Consider the following 10,646-nt stretch of genomic DNA (forward strand, 5'->3'; position numbering starts at 1 on the left):
TTTTCCACATGCGGCGATTAGACGGGGGATTATCGTCCTGTAACTTTGTACGGCATCCCCGATATTGTGGAATATACGTGTAACTGCGCGCTTGGAAAAACAAAAAAAACATCCCTCGTGTACAGGAAGCTCGATTTTAATTCCGGTATTCGAGTAGCAATTGAAGATATCTCGATCGATACTTCTGGCTGTGCGTACAAAACAGAGTTTACAAGATGTAAAGATTGGGTATACAGTTTTGTTAAAGTGTTTACAAATTTAGCTTCATACAGATTTGAAAATAATTTTGTTAGACCATCGAAATCGAGGAGGTAATCATTAGCTGAAATTAGTATATCCTACTGATTATATGATTTCATTTGATTTCATACAATTTCATCTGATGACAAATAATTTTCTTCGTTACGTATAAAGTCATGTGAAATAAATGATTTTATCTAATATTACATTATTTTTTGTAGTTGTATATGTAATTATCGAATTACACATCGGAATTTCATATGAATTTTATAATGATTATCAAGGACTCTGTCCCACGATTACATTAAGTGATTACTCTCTCGATCAAAATAGAGGTAGAAAGTTTAAGCGTTGATAGCAATGCTGCAAAAAGTTTTAATATTCCAGCAATTCAATTTAAAGTACACAGTAAAAAACATTTTTTATTTGTGTTAGAAACGTCCACTCAAATCCTTGTTAAAATTTTGTGTTGAATTTTTAACATCCGAGTTTTAATTTAATATAATATGATTGTGTTAATTGAATATTTTGTGTTAAATTAAAACTTAATATTTCTCAATTAAAATAACACAATTTACAGGTAAGTAAACAAATAAAATTACATAAAAATAATGTAGTTTTAAAACAAAAATTCTAAGAATAAATGAATAAAATATGTGTGTTGACTTAATATATTATAAATGTTAATTTTATTGAAGAAATTGTTCTGTATAACTAGTTATATATTTTGTATGTAAAAAGGTACAGATATTTTATGTTATTTTCTTTTTGTAACAGTAAATATTTATTAAATCTATATAATTGCATATGTAAAATTAAATATTACAGAGGTATCGTCTAAACTAAAAATGTAAAAATAGCATCTAATTTCAGTTAAATTTAACATGATGAATATGTCAATTTAATAAATATGTCAATTTAACAAATTTGTTTTTAAATTGTGTCAAAGTATTACGCTTCTTGTGTTAATTTTTACATAATATTTGTTTTAACATATTCATCTTATGTTAAATTAACATAAAAATTTGAGTGGACCGTTTGAGATACGTGAAATGTAATTAACACAAATTTTTTTTACTGTGTATAATTATTTTGCTCCAAACAAAATTATTTTCAGATCTATATTTTAACAAAATCGTTTTTTCCATGCAGTAATCTAGATAGCACAGAGTTCTAAAAAGAATTCAATAATATGTCATCAATTCTGAATTCATTTTCAGATGCAAAAAGAATTCTTTTACTGAAAAATTCTGAAAAGAATTCTTGTTACATCTGAAAATGAGCTCAGAATTAATGACATACGACTGAATTCTTTTTGAATTCTTTTTGAACTCTCTGTACTATTTGGATTACATTTTGTGATACGAAAAACCAATTCTCCTTAAATTATCACAGTTGTGCGAAAAATTAATTTTTCAAGGAGAAAGTCAGTTTATTTATACTTGAAAGTTTATTTATACTTGAAAGGTGTGAGAATACTATGCTACATCTAAAATTTAAACTGAAATTACGATCTAGAATAAAAATGTGTGGTTCCGTAAATTAAGATGCGATATCTAAATTTTGTAGAAAAGGACAGATATATCTATATAATACTTTTAGATAACGAGAACTTTCTGGTTAGAAATAATATATGTTTCCACGCACGCGCTTAGGAAATAAGTTGTCTGGATAAGCAATGAAAAAAACACATATTTCAAATTGTATGCATGGCTTCTGAAAATTTAATATTATGTATCCTTGGTGTTTAGTAGCGATTTACGTGTATATTACGATTTACATTATTTATTTATGTGAAAGATTTTTAGATTATTTGTATGACGTCGAAGAATTAAAAAAAAACGATGCGTTATTGCTGATACGATTGACTATTACGATATATTCTCAGAAGCAAAGTATATTTCGAAACATGGTTTATACTTTATACTGATCCTACTGCCAGCAAGATTCCATCCTTTGGTCGGAAATGCTTTCAAGAAAGAGCTCTGTCGCAACCACCGGAAATCAAGCGGTGACTCGACAAAGCGTGAAATGTCGACTTTTATCATCGCCCTTTGATGGCTGAACGAACCCGTTCAATAATGATATAATAGTGATAGCCGGAACATTTCCATCAGATACCAGAGACGAAGCGCAACGCATGGAATTCACGAAGAATCCCGTATTATAGCAGTTCTGTAAATCATATGTTGCATATTTAAGCCATAGTGGTACTACAAACTACGAATAAATTTTCATCAACTCTACCTTTATGCAGTAATCATGATAACATTATTGCGCGTTGTATATAACAGGAAATGGATAACAGCGAGTAGTTAAAACGATCATCATTAACTCTATAAATTATTATTATTATTAATTCTATAAATCGCGTTTGCAATTGTTTTAATACTGTTAGACTTATTACAATATTATTATTGCATTGTTATGAGTATTAATTTATCATTTAATTATTATTAATCGGAAATAATAAGATAAAAAGAAGCGGATAATGTATGAGAAAGAAAAAGAGAGAAAAAAAGAAAGAGGAAAGATAGTTAAAATATTTTAATTTTACTGTGCGAGGAAAAGAAAAAGAAAAAACTGAAATCAGAAGCGAATAACGGAAGTAAGTGCGAATATATCTCTTAAAATTTATCTTTAAAATAAAGCAAATTACGAGGTATAAAGATACATAACAGCATTTTTTATATACTTCTCGAACTTGTTTATTAATTTTATTTTCAGTCAATGATCATTTCTTCTACATATTTTTTTTTAACCATGCGATAAATATTTTCTAAAATTTTAGAGTGAATCTCATTCTGAAGTTTTTTTCAAGATTGGTTTACTTTTTACTTTTTAAAGTGTGAAATTCTACTCCAAAAGAATTTAGAGAGCAATCATAATTTTTCCAGATTTTCAATTCTTATCTTTAGAAAATTTTGTCTAAATATAAGAAATTTAGCAAGTTTAAATCACAATTTTCGTGCAGTGTACAAAGGCCTTGTATCTATATTTTTCGATCCATGGAATATATTGAATGAAAATAAATGACATCTCTCCGAAGTCGTGGCTCGCGGACATAAAGCGGATATGAATTTCGGACGATTAATCTCGAACATGATTACCATCGCATAATTTTGCTATTGCCCAAGCCGTAGCGATTATCGGCATAGACGTTAACGTTAATTGGAGGGTTTTAGGATTAACGCATTCATATTAATAATTGAATCTATACAGGGATTTCCGCGATAGCATCGTGGAATTAGCGAAAACCTGCACATTAACATGTGTTATACGCGAGAATGGACCATTATTAACGTTAGATCGTCTATATGCCACGCGTCATCTTCATTAACAATGACGCTAGTATAGAATTGTCAAGTCCCGCGCGATGACGTGCGGCGTGAAAGAAAATTTAAAAAATGAGCGAGATCTTTCCTCTGCCACTGACCGTGAATAATATAACCGATGGATAATTAGCATGCTACTATGTTTTTCTTACGCTCATTTATTCAGCATCATTATTGCGCAATGCTTACAACCCGCCTTCCTTCGTAATTTTGCACGCACTCGTGTGCAATTGTGCAGTCTAGGATGCAAATTTCCATTAGAAAAAATTATATCGCACGCCCGCAATTACACATGTATGTGTACTGAGTGTCTTCGACGAACGGTGGTTGTAACCGACCGATCTTATTTAACGTTAAAAATAAACGAATCTCAAAGACATTATATTTTTACATCCTTATCCTTATTACATTAATTTAACAAATTGAGAAAATGTAGCTGAGGGAAAAATAGCGTACGGAGCGAGAATACTATTTTAAGAAGAATGCCTTTGTCTTCCCATACAAAGCAACTGTAACTGCGTTAACAATTAGAATTACATGGGCTTTCAAGTATTGTCCAAGATCAAATAAACATGCTACAAATTTATTTCGATTTAAAAAAAAAACTGCAACTATAATTTAAATATAATTTATAGTTATTTTTTCGGTATCAATTGTATTTTTTAAAACTGTAAATATATTATTATTACTAACACGCAATAATAATTTTAAAACTCCTAACTATACACAAAAAATTCAGTTTACTCTTTTCTTTTAAGTAATGATTATCTTTAGCAAAGGATATTTTCTTGATAATATAATATAATCTTAAAATATACTTATTTCAGAAAAACTTGTTATCACGTAGTCAAAATAATCTTTTTAATATTTAAGAATATTATAAAATTTTATTGTAAAGGCAATTTTATATAATAAGCTAAATAAGCAAATCGAATCTATTTTAATTTAAGTAAGTAATTTAAGTAGGTGAAAGCAGCATCTTACGTATAGTTTCTACTTAAAAATTTTATTCTGAAAAAAGAAGATTAAAAAGTATTGCTCAGAAGTCTTAAAGTTTATTATACTTTTCTCTCTCATAAGAGTATAAATAGTATAAATTTACCTTTATACACATATATATATGCTATTAAAAAATATAACTCTTATAAATATAAAATTTGTTTGGACTGTTATAAACATCCTACCTATCTGCTTAAAGGTTAATAATCTTATTAATTGAAGTATTAAACATTAAACTTACTAAGCTCCAGAATATATTCTGAATAAATTTTTGATACTTGTGATGGATTTTTGATAAATTTGCGGATATATAAATTTTTTAAAATACTCGAACCAAGTAATTACTATTTAAATAACAGTACGTACTTTATTTCATCGAACAATTATAATCACACAAGCACCAGCACCTTTCTCTAATCGTAATAAGTTACCGTATTATCGGCTTAAACTTATTTTCCCGAGTGATTTTCGGAAATAATTGAGAGAGAATGAAACGCAATGAACGTCCAAGTGTTTGTAAATAAAATTTCCGGATACACCGCGTTCGTCGATATCTCGATAACGTCCCTACGGGCTTAATCCGCTCGCGTGCGAACGCGATTATCGGGCGATCGCCCTTCATCCTGTCTAATTTCTTTTCGCGGACGGCCGAGCGTGGCGAGCAAAATAGCCGCGGCTCGTATCGCGATCGCCACTGTAACAGGCGAGAAGGAAATTGCCGCGTCCGAGGGCTGCCTTAATTGATAATAACGCGCGCTCAGCGCCGAAGCTATCGGGATAATTAATGACACGCTGGCTAACCGCCGCCACGCGGTCATACCCCGCTTTCGTTACCTCGCTCCAACAGCCTAATGAAGGAGAAGAGAGATGAGACGAAACAATATAGCGATTCCCGCACCGCACCAGATAGACAGTATCTCTTTATTATGTGACTAGAAAGAAATTAGCTTATTTTATTATTTATTTAAATCTTATTTCTATTCAAACCTTCTTTACATCTTCAATTATATCTCTTTTGCGATTATCAAGAGATGTGTGTCTGTATATTTCATGGCTTTTTGTTTTATATACGTACAATTAAGAAAATAAATCGTGATTGGGTTAGTAAAGTAACGTGATATTTATTTGGGGAAAAGATTCAAATTTCTAATGAAAGATAATATAAATAGAGAGGAAATATATATATGTAACTTTTTAGTCGTTTATTGGAAAACCAGAGAATATAAACCATTATAAATTTTTAAAATTTATACATGGTCGCCTGCGGATATTTTAAAACATGGAACACCTGCATGATATGGACGATGTTATATGTGAGTGCACGAGTTAGCTCGTGAGTGATCATTTCGATTTTAAATCCAATAATTTATCGTAAGCTTTTTTAATTCTGCGAGCTAATCCATTTTTAAATAATATTGAATATTAATATCAAGCATGACATTATAATGATATGATATTCGTAAATATTTATTAAATCGCTGAACGTTACCGATATCATCGAATTTACATTTTTAATTACAGCGGAATTTTTTTCTAACGTCCTATATAAATTTTAAATTACGATAGCGCTGTAATCTCTCAGACTGATCTTAGCGCGAGTTTACAATTGTATAATGGAAGCTTGATGTGTGTGGCCGTCGAGGTATTCTCTGAAATTGCACGGTCTCAAGCTTATCTAAAATAAGATGGTTCGCTTATTTTAACGATCGAAAGGGAGCACCATAATAACAATTCATGAACGTGAAAATTGAATTCAACTCGCCACGAAATTATCGCAACCTTGTGAGAAATAGGTGAATCGAAGGAGATTTCCTGTAGAGATACACGAACTTGAAATGGCGAAAATTCGTTTCGGAGAGTTTATCATTAATATCCGTTATTCGTTCGTTATTTTTCGATCGCTACGAGGAAGAAAATGAATTGTTTATATACGCGGATAAACGCGCAGTGCACAAAACGCAGAAAGTGGACTGATCAATAAACGTATTTATTTACGCTGCAAATTGCGGTATCGAAAACGACCGTCGTTCGAACGTACAACCGCTATATGCTTTTACACTGATTAATCTAATAGTTGATAGGCACGTACGAGACTCGACATCGGCTGTGATGGAGATGACATAGCGATATGAATAAATTAAATGCTTCTCTGCAACGCATGCGAAGCAAAAGAATTATTTGTTTACGCAAATAAATAAGTAATTAATTGCTTACACAAATAATTAATTAACGAGGGATTACAGCGAGCTAAGAACTTCGTTACGGTTGTAATAAATACATTTTTTTTAAATAAAATTAGGGGACCATTTCGAATCGATGGTAAACGTAACGAAATATAATTTTAGCTTTATAAACAATAATTATACAGCCGTTTTTTATTTTGAGGCAGCCTTTTAATCTTGTTAACGAGTGCGTGACGCGATAGCTGTAGCGCAATGTAATTACTTAATTACTAATAATAAACGTCAGATTTATGTGTACTAAAAATATTAAAGGAACTTATTACATACCAAAAAAGCTTCATTTAAGTTAACGGACCGCGGAGTTGTCTTGCGTTTCGCGGTTTCGGTCGTTAGGAAGCATGGCGGGATACATCACGGTCAACGCGCGGTGCTTCGCTCTTGTCGAATTCGCGGCGGCGAGTGAATCTCACCGTGACTTCGAGACCGCGAGAAAAAGCGCGCGGATGCAGCGGCGAGGTCATCGGCGCGCGAGCGAGCCAGTTTTTGCGACGTTCCCCGCGTTCTTTTCCGCGAGGCACTCGCAGAATTCGCTCGTCTCGCCACGTCGGACTTCCGATCGACGGAGCCTTTCGCTCGCGCTCACGTGCAAGTTCATGATTAACGACGTAATTGTTAGCGCCTCGCCGGCTGTTACGTCGGCGCTGATGTAACAGCGCGTGCAGCGCGCCTTCCTAACGTCGCGGACCATAACGAACGCCGACGAATCGCGAATGACAACGAATGAAGAGGACGAAGACATTGGGGATGTATGTGACGACGGGTGCATCGAATTTTTCTCGATTATTACTCTGTCGTGTAAGAATTAATTTGAAACCGTGGATGTTATTAAACGTCGGGTTTATATGTTAACTCGGGAAGTTATCTGGAATGTTTTCATACCCCAGCGGCGATAAAATATGAATTATTGTAAAATGAATATTTTCTTCCTTTTTAGATATATTGTCTTTCATTTTTAATAACTGTTGTTTACGAACCTTTAAATGAGATTCCGTCGAAAATCTACAATAAAAAAATATTATATTAATTAAAATATTTTTGTTATATAATAAACTGTTTAACGTGTAGTTTATTTAATTATATTTACTTGGTTTCTATTTATTTATTTATTTTTTTTTTTTTCAGAAAAGTTGTGAAAATCCATATCCATTTGTTTTTAATGCCAATAAATTGGAAAACAATCAAAAATGTACAATATATTTTGTGAATAATAGTGATTTTAATTGGAATGTAGAAACAGGATCGTTTACATAAGAAGAAATGAGGTAGATAATTTCAGTTACAAATTACAATTAAAAATTTTGTATTAGATAAAGGATTTATATCAAAATTAAAACGTATGATAAATGAGTTATTTTCATTCATACTCTTTGCACTTATTTGTCATGTTAAATCATATCTTTATACAATGAATTATTATTTTAAAGAACTGCCAAAAAGTTAATTTAATTATATACATTATAATTTACACAGTTATAGAATTAGTTAGTTATAGAATAACCTATATGTTTGAATCATACCAAAATATAATAAACATTAGTATGCATGATATAGATGACAATAACAAATACTGATAAAAGTTTCGTTTCCGACAAATCCGATTCATTCGTTACATTTGTAATAGACGGAAGACATCTTCGTGTAAAAGAATCATTACTACATGCGACTTCTCTCTCTCTCTCTCTCTCTCTCTCCTCCCTCCTTTTCAAAAAGTAGTTCGTAACCGAGCGTGATGATGTGTTTCCCATCTCTTATATGTTCTTTGTTCGTATATACAAAAAATAAGAAAAAGAATAAAAAATTATTGGAAGATTTTTTAATTGTTTTTCTAAAAATTAAGAATAAAGATTATAGGAATAAAGTTGTCTATATATATATGTGTGTGTGTGTGTGTGTGTGTATGTGCGTGTATTACAATAATTTATATATTATTATAATAGACATTAATTATGTAAACAATTTTACAACATGTATTTAATAATAATTTGATAACATATATTGTTCCATAAAAATGCGAATTAAATAAGCAAAAGGTACGTTTCCTTGAAAAACTGGTTTAGAATATTCTACGATTAGTAGATTCGGGGAATCCTTTTGATGTGTAAATAGTACAACAATATATATCAGTATGCAACGAGGATAAACGATTTATTTCGGTAATAAAATAAAAAAACAGCCGTTCGCTTCCAAGTTAAACGACGGGGCAGGCATGCGAAAAATAACGGAAGGGCAATTTCTTCGTACCCGAGTGGACTGTTGCTATTATTACGTGCATTTCGAGAACGCGTGACACCGCGTGAGCATCATGCTCTATCAGTCACTCAGTCAATGACAAGTACAGTAAAGTCTGTGCGAATGTTCAGCGCCCGAGCTGTCATTCTCACTTTTTACGGTAGCACATGACGCCGATAAGCACTTAATCCACCATTCCATGTAGCGATATATCACATCTCGAGAAGAGCGACCTGTCACAACGCAAAGAGTCAATTTTCACAAAATGAGACTCCAATTACAAAAACGTAGACAACAGAAATGAAATTTTATTATGTTATTACGGCACAAATTTCAATTTAAGAAAAAAGAAACTCTTTTTGAAAAGCTTTCGACTTTCGCCTCTTCTTTTCAAGATAAGATAAGATTAATGCAAATAACTGGACAGCTATCTCTCAAATATATATATTCCATTATTTATTAACTACGGTTGCAGTGAAATTTAAATTTGATTATTCGATGAATAAAAAAACAAAATACTTGTACAGTTGAAGGATTTTTTGTACAGTTAAAGGTTGTTTTTTTTTAATTTAAACTCTATTTAAATAAAAATTCCCCCTCTCCTCAATATAATGTTTAATATCGATGGGGTAAATATTGACCTAGAATTTATCCAAGCAGAGGAAGTCAATAACCGGTTAAGCAATTCGCCTATTATGCGTGTCAGAATCGCATAATATTTCGCGACTCGCTGGTTCTACTAGTCTTCTCAGACTGAAATGCATTCGCAAGCAGAGGGAACAGAATTGTTGAAATTCTCTTACGACTATAGATCAGTCCCGTAACTTGATTTAACGTTGGCAGCAAGACACTATAATCATAAACCATAACGCGTTTCGTAAAATAAGTTTAAAAGATGAAGCGGCATAATATATCTTAGAAACGCTTTTCTTACTCGCACAACTAGAAAATCCTTTTCTAGTTATTTTTAAGCCAAATATTATTAATACCTTATTTTTTCGATCGTTTTTCTAACGCGTTATAGATATTCACATCTCGAGCGGAGTTCTGTAAAAAAAAAAATTCATAATTCACAAGTCTACTCACACTGCTCGAAATCTGTCTGCTTACAACGCAAACGAACTTAATATATTGCTTCGAAATAAAATTATATCTAACAATTTTTTTTTATTTTTTCAATGCATAAATTTATGCTGTCACGTTAAAAAAAAAAGGAGAATTACACTAATACCGGATATAAAAATAGAAGAGGAAGCTAGATAAAGTTTCGATGGAAAGAAATGGAACGTAGAAATCAAAGACCGAGCAAACGACCGAACGAGATCAAGTGCGATTAGGATGGTCGCGTGCGTGTCTTGAAGAGGCTCGACGGAAACTAGGACGTCTGGTCGCTGTTGGGTCAGATCTTCGGACCTGGTCCGAAGACAGAAGTCAGCGGTGTTCGTTCGAGACCGTCGATGGACGAGCGCACGAAGCGAGGCTGGTTGTTAGTCGAGGCACTGAGCATGCATTAACAGTACTCTGGACGGGCCGGTGCGGCGGTGGTTCTCTCTTGGTTCCCCGATTTCTGCCAGCGGCGCGGCCCCTTCTCGCCGGGAGG

General features: G+C 32.5%; 1 long non-coding RNA gene across 1 annotated transcript in view; it reads right to left on the bottom strand.

Annotated features, from left to right (window-relative positions):
• The window catches only part of LOC105150687 (uncharacterized), a 52,502-nt gene extending 45,126 nt beyond the window's left edge, over positions 1 to 7,376 (bottom strand). Inside the window, exon 1 of the long non-coding RNA XR_015547222.1 lies at positions 7,085 to 7,376. This is a non-coding gene — a long non-coding RNA (uncharacterized LOC105150687). The remainder of the gene's footprint in view (positions 1 to 7,084) is intronic.
• Positions 7,377 to 10,646: the final 3,270 nt, after the last annotated feature.

This window comes from Acromyrmex echinatior, chromosome 13 (genome assembly GCF_024713525.1).
Source record: "Acromyrmex echinatior isolate Ae372 chromosome 13, ASM2471352v2, whole genome shotgun sequence".
NCBI classification, from domain to species: Eukaryota; Metazoa; Arthropoda; class Insecta; order Hymenoptera; family Formicidae; genus Acromyrmex; species Acromyrmex echinatior.